At 43.9% G+C, this 26,685-nt stretch overlaps 1 protein-coding gene across 1 annotated transcript in view; it reads right to left on the bottom strand.

Annotated features, from left to right (window-relative positions):
* The window catches only part of LOC119170369 (uncharacterized), a 218,354-nt gene extending 206,483 nt beyond the window's left edge, over positions 1-11,871 (bottom strand). Inside the window, exon 1 of the mRNA XM_075876492.1 lies at positions 11,793-11,871. The gene's annotated coding sequence lies outside the window, so the exon portion shown is untranslated. The remainder of the gene's footprint in view (positions 1-11,792) is intronic.
* Positions 11,872-26,685: the final 14,814 nt, after the last annotated feature.

Below are 26,685 nucleotides of genomic sequence, written 5' to 3'. Positions count from 1 at the left end.
GACGGGTTCATCGGGGCACAAGCGTGACTAACGCAAGGGAACAAATGAAAAGAAATACGTGACACGGTGCTATGTCATGTCTCCCATGCTCTTTAAAGAAGATAATATTTCGTGGGATGCTTTGTGTTTAGGAAAAGTGTTCAATGATTTCGAGCACTTCGTACTGAACTATGGAAGAGCAGTGAGCCGTTCCTAGCGTGAGCTTCCCCATAACGATACTTCGTCGCAAATACGTTGGTCGGTCAACTTGTGTGGTTGTCATTCGAAACGGCTGAAGTGCAACCACATCGGCAGCGACCCCCAATATTAATCTGGTTTCGGCGTTCATACTTGAGCCTATTGTCAATAAAAATGAAACATTGTGCCTATCGGAGGCACAACCTCAACACTTCAGTATCTATGACGTGCTTATTTTCAATATAAGAGGCATACATCAGTAATTCTCAGAAACCTAGCGTTCATTGCGCTGCGCTGACAATGCAACGCTATGCACGAAGAGGTGAGTGTTTCATGCGCTTTGCTAAGACGATACCGTGGAGGCGCCGTGACACCCATAGAGTTTCCTAAAATTAAACAGAGGGGACTCTGGCGTTGCGATCGTTCAGCGACCTTAGGAATGATGGAAAGTACACATATTTGCCTAATCTTTGTATTTGCGGCTTCGTTTATTGCTGGTTACGGTTTTGGTTTGAAGAAAAGAACCAACCCTTTTGAACTTTGTGACCCGATTGGAATATGTAAGATTAAAAGAATAAGGTTGTGAAGCGCAAACGCTGAACATTTGCTGATTTTTGTTTCGTGAGAAAGGAGCTCCAAGCCGCATCAACACACATTTTATTTATTTCCAGGTACTGTTGGCCGATTGGGCCGTTACAGGGGTGGGGTAGAAAACTGACATAACAACCGTCATGTCATGCGTAAAAAAGAAATGCATAGCCGATACAAAAGGAATACATCACTATACTACGTTCTACGACTTACATGCTACATCACATACATCACAAAATACACTTCCCAATATTACATCCTACAACGTACATGAGACAAGTTACAGCAAATAGATTCATAGTCAAAAGATGACAGGCACACACACCAAAAACAGCAATCACCGTTTACGAAGATTCACTTAGAAAATATTTCGTAACATTGTTTTCAAAATGTTCTGCAGTTTGAGAATCACGTATAGCATCGGGTAATACATTCCAGTCTTTTATTGTTCTAGGGAAAAAAGAGTATGCATATGTGTACACGACATTGAGGAACTAGATATTTTCTGAGGTGGTCACTTCGTAGGCTCCGCACTTGACGGGGAATTAGGTACTGCTCTGCATCAGAGTTAAATGTATTTTGGGAAAGCAGGAACAAGAATTTAAGTCTGGCTAAACATGGAGCCATAAGCAGGCCAGAAGTACGAAAATGAGACAAATGTGTGTACTACCCATCATTTCAATGCTGGCTGAAGCGCCGTGCAGCTCTCATAGACACTAGCGCCAGAGTTCCCTCTAGTGTATATTAAGAAACTCTATGGTGAACCCTCCCCGTCGCTTTGCATTCTACAAATTATGGCCTCCGAGAATGCGCAGACACGTGTGTGATGGTGCCTTCAACCCCCCCCCCCCCCCCCACACACACACAGCTGGAGCACACCAATGAAATAACACTATATAAGTGTCCCTTCCAGGGCTGCAGCTCTAACAAGGGTCCCCAGGTCTCAAAGCGACGTTCTTGAACACTAGGCTATGGGCCCATTTTGATCTGAAGCATGTGAATGCGTCCTGCTGATGATGAAAAAAAATGGCTTCTCACCTGCGTGTTACTCTGCAAATGTCATCGAAAGACGATAGTCTTGCGTGTGGAAAGAGTGAACAAAACATTTATTTGATGTTCAGCGCAAGAAAATCGGTGAATGATATTTTGGAGGCACTGTGTTAGAGTGCCTCGATGCGTGCTGCGGAGGCGAACGAGTGCATCGAGGCACGTCACACGTGAGACATGATTGCTATCTGGCAGTTATCTTGGAAAACGAAGCACACGGCGTGCACGCCCGTCTTGGAGGCGATAAGGTGTTGAACGCAAGGCAACGGGTAGGTACCTCCACCTTGTCGTCTTAGCAAAGCGTTGAAAACACATGCCTTTTCGGGCAAGCGTTGCATTGTCATCGCAGCTTGATAAACGCTACTGCCCTTTGAATTACTTATGTATGCCTTTTCTATTATAAAGACATACAGAATATTGACGTGTTGTTATGGTGCCTCAGATATGCGCAATAATTGCTTTTTAATTGACAATCGCACAAGTATGAACGCTGAAATTTGAATAATATTAGTGGGCGCTGCAAATGAGGTCGGCCGGTGGTGCCATTTGGGGTATTGTTTCGGCGGACAAACGGACAAGTTTACAGACATACAGAAAGACAGACTAAAATTTTTGCGTCGAAGGTCCCCAAGAAAGACTGTCGTCTTAAAAAAAAAACAACGTGGTAAGCAATATACTTGCCATGGACACTTCGCTGAAATATTTCGAGTTGGTGACATAAAATTTTCTGCTGAAGAACGCGTAGAGGTCTACGTGAAAAATTAATTGGAATAAAAGAGAGTTTAGCTAGTTGGATGGTGCCTTGAATTCCTTCGAGTGTATGTGTTTGCGTGGTCTGTATTTTAGAATGAGGAGTCGAACATACTAGACAAACTTCATTTTCGAGATAACTGAATTCCTAAAACCGCGTGTCCGTGAACGCGTGATGATCCTTTCGTTAGGCCGTGATGAACGCTGAACGCTACCAGGTGATGAACGCTGGAAATAACTGAAAAAACATCATGCCGATTAAGCCCTAAAACGGCGTCACAAAAATAGTCGCAAGAGATAGTTTAGAAAAAGTTCAACAGTTAATTCCATTTGACTAGGCCCACCGATTAAAATGGGGTCCTGAAATTAACAATACATTCTCTTATTCAGAACAAACGCTAAAAAACAACTCCAAACAAAGCCACGAGTGCGTTCGAAGTCGTAAACACGAAGATTAGGTAAATCAATGCACTACCCATAATTCCCGTGGCAGCTGAACGATCACAGCGTCAGGGTATCCTCAAGTGAATATTGGGGGAAACTCTATACTCTTGAGTATATAGCGCAATGGTAGGCAAGAACGCCAATTTTCAATGCTACTTGTTCAGCGTCGATTACAGGCGTTACCAGCGACGGCCAACTTATTACGAGGTTGCGCTTCGGCAGAAAAGTGCGGTTTCCATTTCTGGCACCGGCGCCTTTACCCAAACGCGACACAGATAGTGTAAATGCTCACACAACCATCCCAAAAGCGAACGGCGAAGAAATTGCGGCAGTGCCAATTAGCTTATGGCTTTTCGGAAGGGGTTCCCTTAAAAGTTGTAATTTCATGATGATTTGTTAGGTTTACCGTCCCAAAACCACCATTTGATTATGAGAGACGCCGTAGTGGAGGGCTCCGGAAATTTTGACCTCCTGGGGTTCTTGAACGTGCACCCAAATCTGAGTACACGGGCCTACAACATTTCCGCCTCCATCGGAAATGCAGCCACCACAGCCTGGATTTGATCCCGCAACCTGCGGGTCAGCAGCCGAGTACCTTAGCCACTAGACCACCATGGCGGGGCAAGTTGTAATTTCACTTCAGGAATATTAACCCCGCAATCGAACGTTTATTTATGAGACCTGTGGAATTTAGCTTGAAGTGCAGAAAAACAGCTGCAGAGGCGAAATAAATAAAAGACAACTGAGCGGAAAAAAATCGAGGAAACCGCAGCGTTTATCGTATACGAGTGTGAAATGCACGAAGTCAAATAGCAGTTGCGTAGGGAGTTCACGCAGGAGGTCAAACGGGAAGTACCTTTATTAGTGTCTTTTCGAGTGGAGCTCCAATAAAAAACAGGCGGTCAGAATTATCAGTCGATAGAGGAGTAGTGGACCATGTAGGAAAAGCATTCATTGAGGTGTAAAGCTCTATGCTATACGACACAAATGATGGTTGAGCTGCCGTGGTAGTCTACTGGTTATGATGGCCGACTGCTAACGCGAAGGTGGCGGGGTCGAATCTCTAACGTGCCCTTATAATAAATGCACGTTAAAAGAGATTTCCAACGACCGTTCAAATTATTCAGTTAATAATGTGTATATGTGCGTACACAGTCCCCCTCTATTCCTCCCTCCCCAACAAAGTTACGCCACTGCTGATGACTAGATGATCTCATCCTTCGACGGCAATCATAATAAGGTGCATATTCAGCGCTGCATGAGTGCACCATGCAGGAGCGTTCAGATGGTTGGTGTCGTTCTAAAGAGCCATAGATCAAGTGCGGCCGGATCTTTCAGTGTTTATAGCTACTTCATCTGACAGTTTGTGGCTAAAAGTTGTGCTTTTTTATAATCACGACTGATGACTTTTTTCACGTTTGCTTGTATACGCAGACCAGCAGAATGCGCTCCTATAAAATGCGTGGCGAAGTGGTTTGTTAGTACGTAGTGTGCAACAAATGAGCTGTGTTTCTTTTCCGTCGTTTGTTGGTTAGTGCTAATGTGGTGCAATAAAGTAAGCTCACCTAATATTTCAGCACGAGAGGCCCAAACGGTGCCCTGCGTCAAGAAACAAATGTGAGGGCGCAACTTTGCACGCGAGTCCGATGAAACTCGCGCACAAGTTGCGTATTTACACTTGCTGGAAATTCTAGAAACATAAACAGTTGAGCTCGAGAAGTGAGCTATTGGGGGACACCACGAGCGAATGAAATTCTTTTATCTCCGTTATAACGGAAAGTTAGGTATGAAAAAGGATACATATCACACCAACACACATAGTGACACCAACATGTTCCAGTATTTTCTTTTCTCGCGAACGGCAACCAATTGGAGTTTCCTCCCCTACGCTATGATGAAATGTTCTTTGCTATCATCCAATTCACAGGCCCTTCAATCCTTAGGACATTGCTCTGGCGTAGTTATACATGAACCCTGACACTGTTTTCTTCCATATGTTTATACATCCACGCTCTCACTAGTTATTAAATATGTTGCTGCTTTCCTTGTATGAGTTTGTTGTATTCTTTTTTTCTTTGTTACTTTTTAAGTTCAATGATTATATTGATGTACATTTGGGACCTTTCTCTTCATGTATTCAATAAATAAGGTCTTGTTGGTATTGCCGAAATATTTATACGTGTTTATTGTAACGAATTTTTTTGTTCACTTGTACCCACTCCTGCCCAAGTTCTGAAAACCAGACCAGCAGTATTGAAATAACTAAATTAATTAAATAAATAAAAAAATTAAGAAACACTAAAGAAAAGCAGCACCAGATGAAAGTGTAGTAGATTTGTCTACCATGATTTAAAGAAAAAAACTGTTTAATAAATGAGTAAGAAAAACTATCTAGTCAACGCTGGTTTAACTTGCGGCTGGATACCAGAGAAGTAGTGGGAAAAAAAACGAATCGACAAACAAAGCTGGGAGGGTTGATCCTTTCGACCTACCGCAGTACCGAGCAGTGCTGTTTTCGAATCTACCACGACATGGCAGCCTAATCCCGCCGTCTAATAGACAGAACGTCAAAACAACTGGAAAGACGCAGACTCCCACACTCGGGATCCGAAGAGACCGGAGAGATGGCCGGGCGATTAATTTTCCGGGCACGGGCGCACCAACTGGTCGCGGTACTCTTTTTGATCCCTAGAAGAAAGGAGGGGGTGGCTCAAGGGTTTGAATGTAACCACCATAGCGCGCGCATTAGTCCCACTGGCCTTGCCTGGCGCGATAACAAGCGACCGCCGGTCAAGTCTTGTGAAGATGCCGGGTTATCTCGAACTTATTCCCACGGAGCGGCAGATGGTATAGGTTTGTGCGTAGCAGCCGAGAGATAAGGCGCGTTATTGCAGTGAGAATAGCCGTGATCGCTGCTACAAATATCAAGGCGGGATCTATGTTGTGCAACCCAAGTTCAACAAGATAACCCAACGATGAAAAGTAGCAAGAAACAAACAAAGTTCAAGTTATATTGCATACCGAAAGGATTGACATTAAAAGATAGATTTTGTTTAGCGTACAATTCCCTTCATTAAAATGTGAGTTTTATTAGTGAATATACAGTTAGAGGCTCGTAGTCATCGATGGCGCGGGAATCGCTGTAGACAAGGTAATACGAGCTTACGGTATATGCTTTTGAAACAAGCGTCGCGCTACAATTCGGTGCGGTGAACAATTCCGTTATTTTTATTTACTGGTTCACGCTGATCATAACACGTCCAGGTGAGAGCACCCGCTTAAATGATCTGTTCAATAAAACAAAATAGATAAACGAGATTCAGGCTAGCGAAGTTTAATAGTTTTCCCAGCGTAACGTATCGAGGACTAAAAAGCTGTTACTGTTTGTAGTTAGATACAAATGCAATCTTACCCAATGCATTTCTACCATGAAAGTCATATTGTATAGTGAGAGAGAAAGAGCAATATATATATATATATATATATATATATATATATATATATATATATATATATATATATATATATATATATATATATATATATATATATATATATATATATATATATATATATATATATATATATATATTGAGAGAGAGAGAGAGAGAGACAGACAGATGTGATATATTAGAAGGCAGTGAGGTCAACATGCGCTGGTTCGCTCTAGTCTGCTACCGATAGTGCACTACTCAAGTACAGAGCAATGTACAGCGGCTGCATTTCGTCAATAAAGACGAGATGCATAAAAAACTGAATGTAGTTGGATAAAGTGAAGGAGCTTCGTCTTTTGCTGCAATGAAAGCATTTGTACATACCTTTAGGCTCGCAATAAAGAAATGTGCAGGAAGTGGTGAGTGCTGCACTACACACACTTATTCTCGTCAGGATAAAGAATATACAAAGAAAAATTTCATGAATGTCTTTTTTTCTCTTTTCTTTAGTTTTTTTCTTGTTGGCTCTTAAATACTAAGATAGGTAATAAAAGAGCTGAACGATCACGCTGTGCCGTCTTAGTGGGTGCTGGTGCCCTATCTTATCCACGCACTGCAACTCCAGAGAATGAGTGAACTCGCATTCGCCTTGAACTGCCCAATTGCGATCACCGCTCAGGCGCCTCGCGAACTCGAGGGGCCCAACGTTGTTCGGAAGGCGGCGCCTGTGCTTGGATCAGCGTGCGGGCGTTGCTTGTCTCATTAGGGACATCTGACGAGCGCAGTCCCAGCTACAAGTGCTCTACAAACACGTTAAGACCGGCAGCCTGAGTACGTTCGGCGCTTGAGTCTAGCGAGGCGGAGAGTTATTTTGGCAAACGTTTTTATTTTATTCGCTGATTGTCCGTGTAGTCGGGAAGAAAGTTGAGCGGACTTTGCATTCAAGCTGCGTGTAGCATTCAGGCGGCATTAAATTTAACTGGCTACAACAGGGCGTACACATTCGCATATTTAAAACGCGTGACGTATTCGTTTAACCGATGCGCTCATTAGAGGCTTTGATCAAACAGGCAGAAAAGAAACATGCACATATATGTTCGTAGGATGAGTATGTGAAGTATATACACGAAGATTTATTATACAAAATATCATGCAATATTAGTATTCATTGTTTTAGTTAATAAATGGCCAGACCCAGATTGGTGTATCATAAAGGATAGAGGGAAATACTAATGAACAGTGTTTGTTTTTCTATTCTGCAAGTCCAGAAAACCAAATGGGGTTTGGAGCTTGAAACGCCAAGTGCACGTTTACATGTATAGCGTGAATTCAGCAAAGTGAACTGTAACGGACCGTGGATTAGAATAATTCGTCGTCGTGGAGAAAAATGACGCAGCTACATCAATTCCAGTCGCGATATTGCGCAGGTGACACGTATATATGATTGACGTGGAGCAACGTGCTTCGATGGGCTGTCGTTAGGCAAGTGTAACTGGAAGTTTCGATGCACATTTTTACTGATTATATGATTTAGTTCATTTGCTTACTATCAGTCACCAAAAGGAATAAGTCGTGTTAGGTGTGACTTTCGCTCTTTTGCGCATCTCTCTCTTTTTCAGGAAATCATGCTCACAGACAGTGAGCAACTTTTTGAAGAACTTACAATGGTGATAGTGGTGGAAAAGTAGTTCCATCTGTTGCTGATCTGGGCACAAATGAGACCTCGTACATGTCGTAAAGTGGTGCGTCAACTTCCATTGAATAATCCGCCCGCATAAGTAACACGCGTGATGGCTGAAAAAGCGGCTTGTCTTGGAGCCTTGAATACTATCGCCTGTACAATTCAGCGTGTACAAATCCTTGTTGAATTTATTGGACGCTATGTTTTTTTTTGCTTGTAGGACAGTCCGACAAAAAACGATTCTGATGTGCCATGACGAAGATCGTGAGGATACGGACAAGTACCTACGTATGATGCTCTTATTTCAATTCGCAGGCTCGAAGTTTTGACCGATGTCACGAGATATGGGCTACATGTTTCCCTATCTTATATGACTTACTTAATGAAGTCACTGGCAACTTCGTATTGCTCTGACATTGACTGTCTCTCGTACAAAGTAAGCGGTATTAAATAATCAATTAATTTATACGGATGCACAAAGAAACCGTAGAAAAAGGGGTAGAGGAAGTTGGAAACTGTCACCTGGAGGGGCACAGTGCCTGCGTCATTAAGCGTTAGTGCTTCCTGTAAAACAAACAAGCAAACAAACAGACAGAAAACAAACAAACAAACAAACAAACAAACAAAAAACAAACAAACAAACAACAACAACAACAACAACAACAACAACAACAACAACAACAACAACAACAACAACAACAACAGCAACAACAAATCTTGCACGGTATACACAAAGTGAAGTTGAGCTGCAAGCTTCTTACATGCATGAAAGTTGTTCCGACACTAATCAAGAAAAGGCGAAGCAAGTCGCTGCACACGTGCAGCGCACGTGGTGCTGCCGCACTTGTCGGGCACTTAGTGCTGCCTGAGCTGAGCAAATGGACATGATCCGGGCACAGTGATGCACCATGCACTTTCAGCGATTAATGCGACGTCTTGCAGTTGAGGGTATTTCTTGAGCCGTTGCTGGATGCACCTTTTTTTCTTGCACTTGCAAGTGAGAGATAGAGGTAGGGTCGCTGGTAAGCCACAGCTTCTTTTCTTTCCTTCATCATATGTAGGCATGGCGTTCTCTGTATCCGCATCTGATGACCAGCTTCGCCCCTGAAGCCATAATCATCAATTTAGCGCACGTGAGCGCGTTCTTTGATCCACTTCCGAGTGTACGGTTGAACCACGGCCGTTCGATAAGTGTGTCATTCGAATCGCGCCCCCGTTTATGCTGTTTACGTCTCGTCAGAGTCTCGCAACCTTACAAGAAGAGACCTGCGACATTATCCCTTCTAGAGTATGTTTCGTCCTCACTTTGCTAGGAACTGATCATAAGAGTTCGATCTATTTGGTAAGCCGCTTGTCGTTCCCTGCCGTATTACACGTAAGCCGATACACCACTGACGTGTGATCATTATGATACTAGAAAAAAAAGTCACGCAGCATGTTGTTTCGGGCGAAGGGCTCAACAAGAAGAAAAATACAGAGGTCATTCGTAGGAATAAGATGACGAACATGCGCTTCCGAGGTCGCAAATAACGTGGAGAGTCTAATGAGGAAGACATGTGGTTCCTATCACACGGAAGTAGGCTTCTTTCTCGCTTTACGACGCCTTACAATACGCCTAGAGACGTCATGTGCGTTCTAATTCGGACGTTGCAGTTAGTTTACAGAGCGTTTAAGCACTGCAGGTTTACCATGGATTGTAAGCATGGAAGTACCGTATCGACTTTTGAAGCCGGTGCACAAATTCGTTCCTTTCTTTTTCCTTTTTTTAGGCGCATAAGTTAGTAGTTCTATTGATTACAGTAACGGGATGCGAAGATCTAAGTTTGTCATAGAGGTCTTTCAGGCTAAAAGAAAGGTGTGACCTGACCATGATGATTTGGTATTACCGTATTTCCAGTACGGTGAACCGGCGTTGCTAAAGCACCGTAAAGCTCTCATACACATTTCTTGCAGTATCTTTGACAACTTTCAGCGCGTTATTTAAATGATTCGTCGCATGAGAAATTTGTCGTTCGTACTGACTACGTGATACAATGTACGGTCATACAAATAATAGTTTTCTGAGTGTGCTGGCGGAAACTGGCCTAAATTAACAGAGACCGGGACTACGGCCTATAAAAACGAGGTAAGAATAATGACTAATTTATTGTAACAAAATTTATAGAACCAGCTGACTATACTGACCAATTTTCGCCCACCCAAACTTCAATATTGCTGCGGGGGTGCTTATGCGGCAAGTTCAAGACTATATTTCCGTACTTGTACCGTTATGTCTTTTAGGATCATTTATATGCACGTGTGCAAGTGGTTTTTGCTTGGTCCCGTTAGATGTGCGTCTTGACAGTTGTCGACAATCCACGTGACCGACTTCATGCGTGATAGCAGGACATCCTAGTAACACATTCACAAGTAATGTAAAGTCTGGTGTAAGCGGACTAAATCCAAAGAATGCACGTCACACCAACAAACAGTTGTGAACAAACTATATATGGGCCATGTGTTTCGTCGTAATGGACAAGGCCGATTCTGTAACGCTATCGGCCACGCTTAAAACCATGGCCAGCGGTATGGCAGAGGAGGCTGGAATCTCCCTTGCCATCATACATGCTTTGCAAATATCAGCACCGGACGAACCGATCACTGTGATTACTGGTTCACAAACTGCCTGTCGGAATATTGTGAAAGGAATGGTCCCACACTGGCATACACGGGGTCCTGACATCTTCATCTTCCGCCTTGTTACACGGGTTGTATATCGTATAGACACCCATGAACCCACCTCTCTTCATGAAAATGAACCCCCTAATCGAGAGCTTACAAACCAGCTGCCACCAGAAAAAGTTGTCCAACCGAGACGACGCACCGAACGAAGCATCAAACTACACTAACACGCTACGGTATTACAGACAACGCCGTATGTTCCCGCCACCACACAAATCACTGAACCGAGAAGACGTGGTTGCCTGGCAGTAGCTTCACACTAATTCATTCCCCGGCCCTTGCAACATTCATCTCTCCTACCCCACACAATACTGCCCCTATTGTGAAGCGAAGCCTGTCACGGTGTACCACTGAAGCTGGGAATGTCCGCAACCACCGGGCTACCGCCCTGTTCCTTCACCCTCACATTCCTCCTGGGAGACTGTGCCGACCCGCTCAGAGCCGCAGGAGCAGCGTCAGCTGATCCAGCGAGCAGGTGGTATGGCGCGAGCCAATGGGTCAGACTCCCCCCAAGGAGGACGATCCTTTCAGCTCTGCATAATAAATGTTTCTATCTCTCTCGTTACTTTATAATGTATCGCTGCTTCTTTTGTTCTGGCTGGTAAGTCTTGTTCAACACGACGGTATTTGACAATTTTGTAGCTTTCGAAAGCCCAATGCCTCAGAGTAATTTTAGATTGAGGCGAACAAGGTATAGAGCTTGAGAACAATCAGGACGCCAAGTCTTAAAAGTCCGGTAGGGACTTTATCAGTTTCTTTGTATTGTGCGACGGCATGGCATGTGTGTAATAGGAATACGAAGATATCGCTGCTAAATCTATATGAATACGGAATCTATAGAAATACGGAGATATTGCCGCTAAATGCCGGTGTAGGAGAGTATTTTCTCCAAGTTTCGAGTCGGATCTCTGCAGTATACTAACTAGAACGAAATAAACTCGACTTACCACCAACCTACTTGCAGCTCGAAGTGGTTTCACATGGCACCACGTCTTTTTACGTCGTGCGGCAAAACACCAAAGCCCATTGTTGTACTACCTGCTTTCTTTTATCGTCCCACGATAAGGGGGCATTTCTACGAGAGGGCTGGTCAGATAAGAATTCTGCCCTATCGAGATACGCTCTGTGACGTACAAACAAAATAATGTCGTTCGGCGAGCGACAGCGTTAGAACGCGATGATTCGCTGTAAGCGACTCATGAAAGTAGTCACCGCATAGTTCATCACATGCCGATAGGCCGTTTTCAAAATTTATAATATGAGTAATAGTAATATCGGTGGATCTTAAAAACCAAAACCATGATGTGAATTGTAGTGGGGGGGCACCCGGAAGTACTTTAGCGTGCGTTGACGTCACACAGTACACGGCACTCAAGGATTTCGCCTAGAAACGTGACCGCCGTGGCTCGGATCGAACACTGAGATTTCGGATCAGTAGCCGAGCACTATAACCTATTGTTAGCTCTTTTATGTCACTTCTGAGGATGTTCGCGTTTCGTAGAGATGGCTGTAAAATAGGACAGAGAACACAACAAACGACTCACGCACTGTTAGAAGGCAAATGAAAAGAAAGAAAGCTGGTATTTAGTTATCAAAACTTGATTACATTATTAATCACATAATTGCTCAAAGCCGTACATCGCACAAGCGAAACGCTATAAGCCCGCGAAGTGTACTATGCAAGTCTATGATAAAGAACCACAGGTGCTTACACAAAGCACTTCCTACTTCGTATTCAGCGTGCAACATCGTCAGCATGTTCATGCGGCCACGGCGATGAGGATATCTGCCACCTCTTGCTCGACTGTCCGAAACACGACACACACCGAAGCGACTAGAACAGACACTGCATAGGTTACATCCCGAGTGGCCATTTGCGTTGATCAAAATACTTGGTCCATGGCCATCCAGAACAAATGGCAAGGAAATGAAAATGCTGCAACACTTCTTCGAAGAAACGAAGATTTGTGACTACTACTAAGCGGACAAAAGTTAAAAGTGAGCGTGTACGTGTTTGTTGTGCGCATAGAACTTTTGCTCTCACCCATGTATAGGACTGCATATATGAATATATGTATTGTTTTTTTATTTTCTTTATTTGTACTAATCAAGTGGAAATGGGTAGCCATCACCAAGTAACGGTGACAAAAACTCCTTCGTTTATTTTCTATTTCAATAAAAAACACAGGTGGCCAAAATTATCTGGCATCCTCCTCTATGGCGTCTTCTATAGCGTGAGGGGTATTGAGATGTTAAAATCTCCATATTAAACAATCATACTTGACCATATCGAGTTATTTTCTTAAATTCACCGTGGTACACCCTTAGACGTAGATATTGCCTACATTGTTGAAAACAACGAACTTGATCTGGCCGTTTTAGACCGACTGCGATAATGTGATGCTGAAGAGTGGGACTTTGTGCGTGTTAGTGTGTGCAGGCGTGCGTGCGTGTGCGCGCACACGTAAACACACACACACACACGTACGAGCACTTCTCTTTCTTTTTCTCTGTAGCTCTATAATTCAAGCTACCCCATCTCTAGCTTTCCCCAGGGTAAGATATAGAATACCACATTTTCTGCACTTATTAGCAAGGCTGTCTTTCCCATCTCACTTATTATTTCCATCCTAAACGTAGGCTTCTTGTATAGTGTGTTTATCGCAACATGACGTCAACTTCTTTTATTACGCAAATACGTGAAAAAAAAGTACTGCAAAGCAAACGTTCATTTTACGCGTTAAACACAGAAAATAAAGGGTTGGAAGGGCGTAACACTTAACAGTGTATATATCGAAAGGCAAAACTTCCAGCACTTCTTTTCCATACAAACAAAAATGTTGTTGATAACACTTTCTGCGCATATCTTTAACGCACTCTCCGGTCGTTCTTTCTTTGTAGGGCAGTCATTGTTACGCGTGCACCCCAATCTTACTCGGCCGCCTAGTGCCGGTGTCGGGGCTGCTGTTAGCAGCGCTGCTAATGAACGTTGCTCTTTCTTTTATACCACACTGTAGCAGTCGCCGACATTGGGATGTAACGCCTTCGGAAGTGGGGAACACTTGTCAGAAGCACAGATATCTGCGAACGGCGTGGCTTAAGCGAGTTCTAATTGCTTGTTACGCGAGGGGCCACACAAAAACACCGCAGTGGCCTGCACGTTTCATTAAACTCTTGAGTGGCGCAAAAATGTCCGCATGCACCGTTCTCCTCTTGCCTCCTCTCACCCGCCCTCCCGTTGCGCGTTTCTCTTGGTGACGAAATATTGTGTAGTTGTCCGTCCTGAGATTCGGCATCGAATACCCGAGTACGCTCTGTGTGCGATTAGTTTGGCGCTGAGAGATTTTCTAAGGCGTGTTGGTTAATGCGTAGTGATTCGCGAACAGAGTCGTTTTACTTTCAGCACTGTGAAAGTACGTGGAGTACGAGCAATTCAGGAGCCCCACTTAAAGAGCCTTAATGAGCCCTGTGTGGCGACACCTTGCGTGGCGTTTCGTCTCTCCTAATGGCCTTTGACAATGCGGCAACCCCATTATCGGGCGTTCCTCCTCTGTGGACACGCGCCACGATACCGTACGGTGCTCTGAGAGTGCCAGAATGGTGGCAAGAGATAACTTGGATATCACGTAAGGATGACAACAAACAAAGCGGAGAAGGGAGAAAGGTTGACCGGAAACGTGCCCGGTTGACTACGCTACGCTGGGGGATTGGGAAAGCGGAGCATAGATGTGAAAGTGAGAGAGAAAGGAAATGAAAGAAACGACCAGTGAATGCTCCGACGCCTGTGTAGTGGTGGTATTGTAAAGAGTCAAAGGCATCATCAACATAGGCATAGGAATCTCGAGTAGCGAATGCGGAGTCTGAAAAACGAAGACGAACAAACATTTGCGCACCTTCGAAAATGCTATACGAGAAAGACAAAAGTGCTGGTATGAGGCGTTCGAATGGTCGATTTCATGCCGAACACATGTACTTGCTCCTTGCGGCTCATTCATCTAACACGTATCTAGCCGAACATTCGGCTTCTTGCGCTGCAAAGCTGTAACATCTGGGGCATTTTCGCATATACTATTGATATTGTAGTAGCTTGAGTGCTGCTTTGGAGCCAATATCTCCCACGTCACAAATGTTAACTACGAAATGTACAAGGCATGTGTTCGACTCTCTTAATGACATCTTTTGTTTTTCGCTTCCTGGAAGGAGCACGAGAAAAAATTGGTTGCAAGCGTGGAAAGCTGATTTGTCGAGGAGTGCTACATGTCAGCAAGAATTTGAGGTCATCGTCTGTCTGCAGCTTCCTGCAACGCGGAAGTTGTGTTCACTAATGCTATAGGCGAAACGTTCAAAAGGACGGCATGTTTTGTATGCATGATGCTATCTTTCCTGATCACAACAAGAGACACAGCTCCATTTGGACGAATAATCGAATATGAGATATCTCTTTCAGTCCGTTGAAGATGTTGTGTGCACCGGAGAGAGGAACAACCAGCATGTTACTATACGTGTTGGTGTATATGAGCGAGAAAGAACGCAGTCACACCATATTAAGAGGTCACCAATGTCACCGAATGCCACATTGCAACGTCATTTGTCTAACAGAGTAAACAACAATTCAGGCTACATCCGCTCGGTCCGGTGAGATGTTCGTGTACAAACAGTAATAATGCCTACGTTGACCTCAACTGGAGTAATTCACGAGGACGACACAACAAAGTGCTCGCTCTGATAATGGAGCTTTGTCGAAACGAGCCAGTTCAATTGATGTAAGATACTTACTTCCCATTGGGTAACCAGTAATATTTGCTTATTAGACCAAATTAAGATGCACTGAAAAGTTGACAGAAATTGGCTAAGGCTTGTAGAGTAGTACATACGAATTTATTTTTTTAGGAATGAATACGCCGCAAGTGAAAAATGATGCATACGTTTTCTGGATATTTTACATTTTTTCAAGCATTGTTCACTAGCTTTATGGTTCCTTACTTTTGAAAGTTCTTTACAAGACACTTCATCCGGCAAGTTACTTATTTATTTATTTTTACTATGTGCCCACGAAAGCATTGTCATATTCAGTGGAACACTTAGGAGTAGCAGAATTTGTACGATTTTTATGGCCCATGCGCACCAAGTACGTGCCAAAGCGATAGTGACCATCCCAACAGACAACCACTGTAAGTTTTTCTATTCAGAGTGTCACTGCTCACGGAATGATGAATGACATAATTATGTACGACTACGCTGTAAGAACGTTTAAGAACGGTTTCACCCATAGTACGAAGCTACGACACGACAACTAGTGAAATATGTCTTTATTTTCAGGCAATAACAGGAGCAGCAAAGCTTTGACTGTATCCTGCGTAGTTTTTTTAGGGGGGGGGGGAGGGTGGACATTTTTAGGCAGTCGCGAGCAATGTCCTTCGTGCAGTAGAAGAAAATTGAGAGTCCTTATCATTTATGGAAGTTGCACTAAGACCTGCTGAAGTGTAAACTCTCCGGTTTTCCTTCTCTTCTCGCTTATGCGAGTATCCTGACTACGCCACTTAACTCAGCTCCAATATATTATGCGTAAGAATTTTCTCACATTTATAGATAAGTTACACCACTGTTTCGCCTAATGCTGTTTTGGAAAAGGTAAAAAAAAGAAAAATCGAGACTATGGCGTAATCATCCAGTAAATAAGAGGAGAGACCGATTGCTTGGTGAGAAAGAGCAGAAGGCGAAACAGGCGCGCTACATAACTGGCAGCGCATGATAAAGAAGAAAAGTTAATTGATGACCTGCTCCGATACAGATGACATGGTATGCTGGTAGGGCACAAGGAAAGCGAAGACAGCAGCGCTATCTCACATAATGTACTTGTTCTGAGGGTAGTTAGGCGAACGTAGCAGCAGCTGGTGCGTTCGCCAGGACCGTGGACGTGCATTGCTGCCACACATGCAGACAGAGGTGGAAGCGATCAAACGCTTCACTATCGGACACTTCGCCAATGTTGTGCATCTTGAAGATCTTGCTATTATCACTTTCAAACTCGCTTACATGGGCTACGTAACGTATTTGAGGGCGTGTAACTCTGCTTAATGTAAGAGTCTAAACACAAATATAGAAATCACTCACTTGCTGAAGCAATATGCCGAATGGCCCATAAGCCACAAAAAGATCGGAAGAATGGTCTGCTGACTTTGTTTTTCTTTTCATGGGCCAAAACCGCAGGTGGCTTTCAAAGCGCATGAATTAAAAGTGATCCGTAAACATACCAGTTTTGGAAACGCATTGCAGTGGGCACATGCACACGAACCTCCAGCAATATTTAGTAAAATACCTTTAAATATAATGTAAACTTTGGACGAAATAGGCAGATAATATAAAAAAAGAAAGTAAAAAAACATCGGAGTAATTGAAACAGATAATTAGTGTAGCAATTAGAAGAGCTTCACTTACTTATGCGTATATTTGTAATGGACATCCACTTGACATACTGAAAGACAAATCATGCAAATACATGATTTCAACTCAAACAAGCAGCATGTTCAAGCGCTTCAAGTATAACGAACAGTGAGCATGTCCGAAATTGTTTATACTGTTAGAAATTCTAGAAATGTTAATGGTATCAAAAATATAGTGACATGATTTGGTATTGCATACGCGGACTATTATAATTATTTCATAACATTTTTACCCTAACACAGCTGTATGGAGCAAAGCACGCCCGGAGGTACTGCTATCGAAATAATCCCGCAAGAACTCGTCGTAATTCTCGCGCCTGCCATACTAGCAACAAATCGTGGTGAAGTGCATTCATATTTATCTGTTCAACACTTCTGAAAAAGAAGTGGCTTATTACACAGATTGTGTTTGGAAATACTTTTTGTCCTTGTACATGCATCTGGAGCTCTTTGGGTGCTAATGAATGTACTTTAAGCTGATAAGACATTGAATTTGGGTAATAAATCAGATACATTTTGTCTGTTACATTTCTTCTGTTAACTTGCTGATACTACACTCTAAAAAAGAAGCGAGTAAAAAGGGTGTCTTTTTGTCCTACAACAATAATCGTCATCTATATTGCGTTCCATCCTTGTGCTATCGCCCCGCGCCAGGTACATTCCGGTCACGATCGACATGCCCATTATCAAGGTTGCATTGCATTCTCTATAGGAAAGTGGTCAGCGCCGAGTTTTCAAGAAAGGAAGCGCACGCAATCCTGATGACGATTATTGTTGTGCGACAAAAAGACACCATTTTTATTCGATATTTTTTAGAGTGTAGTTGGAATACTCGGGACGGAATCATAATTACGTATATTTTTTTTCCTTGCCATTTCATCACAGAAAGCTTTGGAATACCAGTGATGGACAGTGCCGGGCCTCAAGTCGACCACGTGAGTGAGCCCATAAAAGCGACTGCCACGAGGAGTTTCCAAAATAACATAGAGATACGACCATGAGTGCAGAATCACGATAAGGCATCAAACCTCTGAACTTATTTCATTTATTTGTGTTCGCAATAATTGTCCAATAACAGTCTCACGGCTGGATGGAACAGGTGTTTGAACTTTTTTTCGCCCCACCATAGTGGTCTAGTGGCTAAGATACTGGGCTGCTGACCCGCAGGTCGCGGGATCAAATCCCGGCTGCGGCGGCTGCATTTCCGATGGAGGCGAAAATGCTGTAGGCGCGTGTTCTCAGATTTGGGTGCACGTTAAAGAACCCCAGGTAGTCGAAATTTCCGCAGTCCTCCACTACGGCGTCTCTCATATTCATATGGTGGTTTTGGGACGTTAAACCCCACAAATCAATCAATCAATGAACCCTCTTTCTCTCACCTCACTCGAAGAAAACTGCATGCCGTATAAAAAAACTTCATTTATTCATTCATAATGTTATTTTAGGGAAAGCGTTGTATAGCACATCAGTCGAAAAATCCATCGCCCGAACTTGCGGTTCAGCCGCGGTGTGAACACGAACAGTACCAGAAATCTAGCAATACTAAACACAGTTGTAGTGGTTAGATATAAAAATTATTAGAGCTCAGAAGTGCAAATGAGTAGAAGTACAATTTAAAGTTAACTTCAAGTGAACTCAGATTGTTTTTCAAAGTTAGCGAAGAGTTGACAAACTTACAACAAATTGAACCAAGTGAATTGAAAAAAAATTAAACTGACGGGGCCCTGCAATACTTTATCAAGTAGCCACAGAATGGTTTTAATGAAAAAGTCTGTTGCCTCAAGAATCGACCACCGCAAACATTTTTTTTACTCCGTCCACTACGAGTGGAGTTACAGAGCTTTCTCTCGTACTGTAATTGTTTTCCTTCTCCTCTGGTCCCAAAAAGTGCGCTGGCTTTAAGCTGATTAGAGAGGCATGACACGGGGGAAATCAGTTACATCCCGCGCGTTTCTTCAACACTTTTATACATTTTTGTTCTTTCGAGCGTGTGGTTTACCTTTAGTGAAATTGCGGGCGCGCACGCGTGCTCGTAGAGCCCTCTCGCGGAGGACTCGATGTCTATGCAGCTAACGACGCTCAAATCAGCCTTTTAGTGAATTTGGGCATTTTAAATGGAGGCGAAAATGCTCGATTTCCGTGTGTTTAGATTTAGTCACTTTTTGAAAAAAGCCCACGTGATGAAAATTTTTTAGGCGCTCTCCCATTTCGTCTCTCATTATCACATCGTGGTTTTTGGACGTTAAAGCCCATAATCTTTAAGTTAAGCGGCTACTCTACGACATCCTTTAGTATAAAATACAAGTACAATGTAATCGAAAAAACGACACATTACTGTACTACTTCCAACCATGCGATAGACTGCTTGGATTAAAGCCTTCTGGAACGGCTCTTCAAGATTGAACATCCCACCTTCTCAGAATATGCGGTTCCAGAGTCACGTGAAAAAAAAAAAAAAAACCCTGCAACGCTCTAGGAGACCCTGAAAGTTCCGCGTCCTTGAGGTGCTGTGAAATTGAATACGCAGGTGCATCTGAGAGCTCTACCGTGCATGTATCGAGTATTCATGTTTGCCTACGCAAACACATACGAGAGTTAGGCGGGAAAAGAGCGCTGTGAAGCAATAATGGACTCTTCGCGAGCGATTATAGAGTAGAGAATGTGATACCAGGGCACGAAACAACAATTCAACTACGTAAAAAATACTGTAGCTGGTGGGTTCACGTTTCTGGCACTTTAAAAAAGAAAAAGAAAGAAAAATAAACAATAACCGCTTATCAAGGTGAGAACAACGGACTGCGTAATGTATATTATTGATCGGCCCGCGGGACAAGTTTTTATCAACTTTATGCCATGCCAACTCGCGCCCTGTTCTTATTTCTCAGGCACCGAAGAGTATATCGCGTGGTATGAATTCATCGTAGATCCGTAAATATGCGCACGGCGTCCAATCATAAGATGCTACGAAGATGTTCGAAACAGGCTCGTAGAAATTTCTGTACCCGGTGCATTCAATTCACTGCAAAGAACATGTTGAAATAGATTTGCGACATGTCGAAAAAAAATGTACGTAAAAAAGAAAACAGGCAACCTAAAGGCATACCTGATCAGGACATTTTTATATTTTTTTCTGAACTGAAGTGCAATGCTAAGTGCAAAGTTGGTCCTGGTGTTCTTGCGAAAAATTCTAGTGGAGCATGCCAAGTCTTTTGAAATTACACGTTGGTCTATCCTTGAGAATGGCGTGCTTTATTATTCTTTCGTAAGCTGCGCGCTTGTAAACAATGGAAGTGCTGGAACGTACTACAATGCAAAGAGCGACCTATTCCGTTCAGTCCAATGACACATTTTTTCTGGTTTTGCTGATGGTCCTCTTTTTTCTTCGTTCTAAAGCAAATAGCTTTGGGTGCTTTGACGTGGCTTGGTTTCTCCCCGGAAGACATGAGTTGTTTGGTGCGTAGAAGGGGATGTTCAGTCACACATGTAGTGCTAAGCAAAGGAAATGCGATACCGGGAACAAATCACTGTTCTTTGCGGCTTTATCACCCCCCACTGTGGGCTGCAGGTACTAATAATGCATTACGGTGTACAATGAATCGAAAGTTCCTGCGACGAACTATCAAGAGAGAGAGAGAGAGAGAGATAAAGATGCAAGGAAAGGCAGGGAGGTTAGCCGGACGTACATCTGGTTTGCTACCCTGCACCGGGGAAGAGATGAAGGGGAGAAAAGAGGCTGCAGAGAGATAAGAAGGTACACACAATCACGAGGACACTCGGGGGAGCCCACACAGCCCACAGGCGGTCACTCAGGTTTGTTGTCTTCAAGTAAAGTAGGAGTGCTTTAGTCGCTTTCTGCGCAATTGAGGCAGATGCCCAAGGTCCCAGAGTCTTCCGCACACAGAATGGTCTAAAGTCAAGTTGATTCAAAACCATCCGGAGCTGGAATCGCTATGTGTCGTAACAAGCGCAGCTGCACAGGACGTGTTCTATGGTATCTTCAGCTCCACAGGAGTCGCATGTAGAGGTGTCTGCCATACCAATGCGAACGGAGTACAGCTTTGTGAATGCAAACCCCAACCAAAGGCGGCATAACAGTCGCATCGGAGCGGGAAAGTTGTTATGGTAGCTGTATCTTGAGCGACGGATCTAGTTCTCACAATTGACACCTTTGGAAGCTGGTAGACTAGCAGAACGTGCGTGTAAAATCTCGAGCCAGCAAGTAAAATTGTCTTGCTGCTTCAGTCCTTGTAAGAGGAATCGGGACCACACGTGATCCTTCATGAGCTGAGGAGGCTGCATCATCGGCTATTTGATTTCCAGTAATACCGATATGTCCAGGCAGCCATTGATATATAATATTATGCCCTCGTCCTAGAGCTTTATGATGGCAATGTCTTATTTCATGTACCAATTGTTCATCATTACTCTTACGCATGACAAACTGCAAACTCTGAAATGCTGCTTTCGAATCACAGAATATGACCCATTTTCCTGGACGCTCTTGAACGAGATATTGTAAAGCGGCTCTTATAGCAGCAAGCTCTCATGCCGTAGATGTAGTCATATGCGACAACTTAAATTTGAATGTCATTGCTGCAGCCGGATTTACAGCGGCACCTGATGAGCTGTTGGACGAGACCGACACATCAGTGTATATCTGCGTTTGGTCCAAGTACAACTCATATAATACTAGCAGTGTTGCTTGCTTCAATGCTACTCGGGAGTGATTGCTTTTTTTTTATACCAGGAATTTCTAGACGTACTTGCGGCTGGTAGATGCACCACAAGAGACATGCGATTCTCGTAGATGGCGTATATACTGATGAATTTCACTGCGACAGAATAAAAGACACCCTAATGGGGACCGGTGGGCCTTGGATCATCACAGGTGACTTCAACGCCTATCACATCCTTTGGGGAAGCACTAGGGTGAACGCCAGAGGCAAGAGTATTGTTACATTCGCTTCCGACTACGACCTTTCTATCATGAACGATGGTACACACAACATATTTGCGGGGTCTCACGTATGGCAGTTGCCTTGACCTGACATTGGTGTCACGGAGCTTCTCTCACAAAGTTGAATGCTTTTGCGATATTGAAACTCATGGGAGTGATCACATACCCACCTATGTGAAGATCGATGAAATAAAAAAAATCTCTTCCAGTGTTGTAATTGGCCCTGACTGGTCGATGTTTACATCGCGTGTTGAAGACGCTTCCCAAGAAAACCTTGCCTGCAGCCTGGAAATTACCATCGCAGAAGCTATGCTAGCGTCCAAATGTAAATTATCATTCTCGTCCAAAAATAACACAGTTCGGCATCAAACTGGAAAGATTACGAGCTGTACGAAGGCATGCTGAATGACGACACAGACGCACAAAGTCAATTTACGACGTGAGGGAAGCAAAACGGCTCCAGAAAAAGATTCAACGAAGCATTGACAAGCTGGAAAGCAAACGCTGGAAAGCATTCTGCGAATCTCTAGACCCTCATTAACCACTGTCATATATCTGGAGAAATGTTCGCGGTCTTCGCTCCTCTCCACAACAACGGCCCCCTTTTAAAGCTTTGGCACTCCATCATGGAAAAACAGAACTCGAGGTGGCTGAGTAATTTCGCACGATAGTTAATTGCCGGGAATATAATGAACGAGAGAATTGACGCCGTGATCATTCCTCAGACTCGATTACCAGAAATGGACATTCCATTCACCATGGAAGAACTGAAGGTGCGTTCGTCGTTTCTAAGCGCACGTCATCGCCAGGTCCTGATGGTATTACTTATAGTGCGTTGGGACATCTTGGACAAAAAGCCAGAAGAGAAGTTTTAACATGCTTCAACAACTCCTGGCTCAGCAGCATTGTTCCCGGAGAATGGAAAATAAGTCGATTAATACCATTTCTCAAATCACGAAAATCATCATTGGACTTGACAGCGTATCGCCCTATTGCCCTCGCAAGCTGCCTCGGAAAAGTGATGGAAAGAATGGTTCTATTTCGTCACGAGTGGTACTTGGAACGATTCACCAAATACCCTTCTTGCATGGCAGGCTTTCGTCGGGGCCGCTCCTCCATCGACTGTGTCCTTGACTTATCGACATTTGTTCAGCAAGAAAAATGTCGCAGGCGTATATTAGTGGCACTCTTTCTTGACGTGAAGGGTGCATATGATAATGTAGCTCACGATGCCATCCTCACTTCTCTCGCAGCAATGGGCATTGGTGGACGAATGTTTCAATGGATAAAAGATTATATAACTGGCAGGGGTTTCTTTGTGCAAACACATTAGGGTACAACTGCTGAACATTACACCTACTGCGGAGTACCTCAGGGAGGTGTTTTAAGCCCCACATTGTTCAATGTTGCCCTCATTGGTCTGATGAAGGTTCTGCCAAAGTCGGTGTGCCTATCCATATATGCCGATGATATTTGCCTCTGGAGTGCTGCAGTTACTCTCCCTCAGGTGCGTGCATGAATACAGCGAGCAGCAACCCTCACAACAGCCTACCTTCAGAAACAAGGCCTAACTATATCAACTGTGAAGTGCGCGTTGATGGTGTTTACACGCAAACCAATGACGCCATACCCTGTTTACGTCAATGGGCAGAGTGTCAAATGTGCACGGACGCACCGTTTCCTGGGCATAATAATCGACAGAAGTCTTTCGTGGAGCACGCCTTGTGTGTACTTGAAGACGAGACTGCTATCTATTGCGCATATAATAAAATTCATGGGCGGGAAAGCATGGGGAACTGCTGTGGCCTCCATGCTGAAGTTGTACAGAGCCCTATTTGTGGGTCTATTGCGCTACAGCTTGCTGGTACTGACTAACACTTGCAAATCTAATATTCATTCATTTGAGAGTTTGCAGGGTCAGGCGCTGAGTATCGGCCTAGGACTGCCCCGATGCGCTTCTACTTATGCCACAATCGTGCTTGCCAAAGATCATCCAGTCAGGACATATAGAGTTGTGGATTGCCTCAGAGCACACATTCGACATGCTAGCCGTGTCCCCGACCACCACGTGGCCCTTCTACCCTCCGAAAGACCACGTGCTACGTTTTCAGACGTCATTGACAAGTACCTAAACAGACGCATTATCAAGGAACCTAGGCTTCAAGGGACCATCCAGTGATATGCGCATGTACAAAAAGCAAATACATGTGTGCGTGGGCTAAAATTGTCGCTCGTAACACTCCGCTAATTAATATTATGTGCCATTGGCAGTCCACGAGTTGGATTTTTTTTCCATAGTGACTGCGTCAGAAAGTTAATAATTCGATGTCAACAAGGTAATGTACTGTACAGTCTACTGCTTGCACAGCAACGTCAACAACAAATAGCTGTAACGATCAGCCTGAAGGACTGCACTATTGCGCCTTTCATAAACCATAGAGGCATTTAGAGACATCAGACTTGATCGGCAATTCAGTTTCTTAGAAAGTCACGTAAGTAGCATTCAGTAAAACTAGTCCAGCTGTCGTTAAACTTTACGGACATATAACGCACTATGTCCCATGCGCTAAGTCTACGTTTTCCTGGATTCCATGTACGTGCCGGCGTCTGGTGATACTTGTACTGCTTTTTATTGTGAATCCGTCCACTGACATGCTACGTGTATTTAAACTGACAGGCATGGTTGTGCTCCATACGTAAACAAAACAGGCAGTTACCCCGACTTCGCTTGCCTATATTTAGCTGCAAGTCTAGCTAAACATGCCTGCAGAGAAGTTTGAACGTGTGTATTTTTTTAGGCAGTGAAAGTGAGGGAAAGCACGTTAACAAGAAATGGAATGGAACAACTTTATTTAGTTAACCATCAAGAAAAGAAACTATTACAGACTCATAGTGAGAGCTTATAAAAAAATTAAAACAGTGTAACTAAATTATGTCAAGCCTACTTGTCTACTCAGCTGAAGAGGAAAAACCTATCGGTATAAACTTGCAGGGCTACGAAGTGCTCCGAAGCCAAAATAATAATTATAATATCTGAAGTTTTAACGTCCTAAAACTACAATATGATAATGAGTGGCACAGAAATGGAAGGCTCCACAAATATACACGATCTGTTGTTCTTTAATGCGCTCTGACACCACAGTACATGGGCCTCTACAATGTAGGCTCTACCGAAATACGACCGCCGCCCCCGCGATTTAATCCGTGAGCATCGGATCAGAAGCCAAGCGCCCTAGCCACTGATCCACCAAGGCGGACTACCAAGTTACAGACGTCATGTGAAATGCCAATAAGGATGCTAAAGTCAAACGATCGTGTTCCTCTTATAACTGCTATCACTGGCGAAGGTCCCGTTTTACGCTTATTTTCCTCATTGATTGAAACAAGAAAAAAATTGGCAGATCTCATGTACAGTGGGAATCGATGATATGCGAAGCACTAATCAGAAAGGTTGAAATGTCCCTTTAAAATCAGCACAACGTTACGAGGTGGAAGTAAATGATGCCGTACATGACTTCCGTGTCATGATTATTATGTTTGGATGTGTTTTTTATCTTCGTCATCTGCTCACGTCGCGTGATACTAAATTTAGTAATCCTGACACGACACGATAATTCTGGCACGACACGCGTGTCAGGATTATCATGTTTACACAAGTCATATACTTTCGTCATCTATTTACGTCACGTAACGCCAAACTTGGTATATGTGGAGCTAGCAAAATGGCCGCGAGCGCATCGTGCAGGGTCAAATATACTCCAATGTAACGTGATGCACACGCACGTTGGGCACAGCAACGCTACGTCAGCAAAACGCAAGCACTCTGTGGTCTGACGCCAGGTGCGACCAGCGCGACCAGCGTCCTTCGGCGCGGCCCGACGGCAACCGGCGCGAAATGCGACATGCTGCACTTCGCGCCGATGCGTTACCCAGACAACACTGCTCCTCCCTCTTTGCGTGACGGAGGGACGGCGGACGCGCTGAAACGCGCATGCGTCAAAGCAACGCAGCGCGGAGCGTGCCTGCGAGTACATGGCAGGACCGGCGCCGGGCGTGGCAACGCCGGCGTGACGCGACGAAATGAACGCCGGCGAGCACGCGCACCGCGTCACGTCGAAATGTATTGGTGCCTTGACTGTGGCATGTAGTCATCTTCTCACATGACGCGCACCTCATGATTATGATGTTTGCACCAGTCACATACATTCGTCATTGATTGACGTCACGTAATACGAAATTTGGCATATGTTAAGATATAGCGAAACGGCCGCGAGTGCATCATGAGTGTGGCATGCAGTCATGTTGCTACATGACACGCATGTCGTGATTATCATGTTTCTATGTGTCATTTACCAATGTCGTCCATTAAAATCGCGTAATACCGAATTTGGTACATATGAAGCTAGCGAAACCGCCGCCAGCGCATCGTGACTGTGGCAT

Source organism: Rhipicephalus microplus, chromosome 2 (genome assembly GCF_043290135.1).
Source record: "Rhipicephalus microplus isolate Deutch F79 chromosome 2, USDA_Rmic, whole genome shotgun sequence".
NCBI lineage: Eukaryota > Metazoa > Arthropoda > Arachnida > Ixodida > Ixodidae > Rhipicephalus > Rhipicephalus microplus.
Note: the sequence above shows the minus strand (reverse complement) of the source record. Positions and strands in the feature narration are given on the sequence as shown.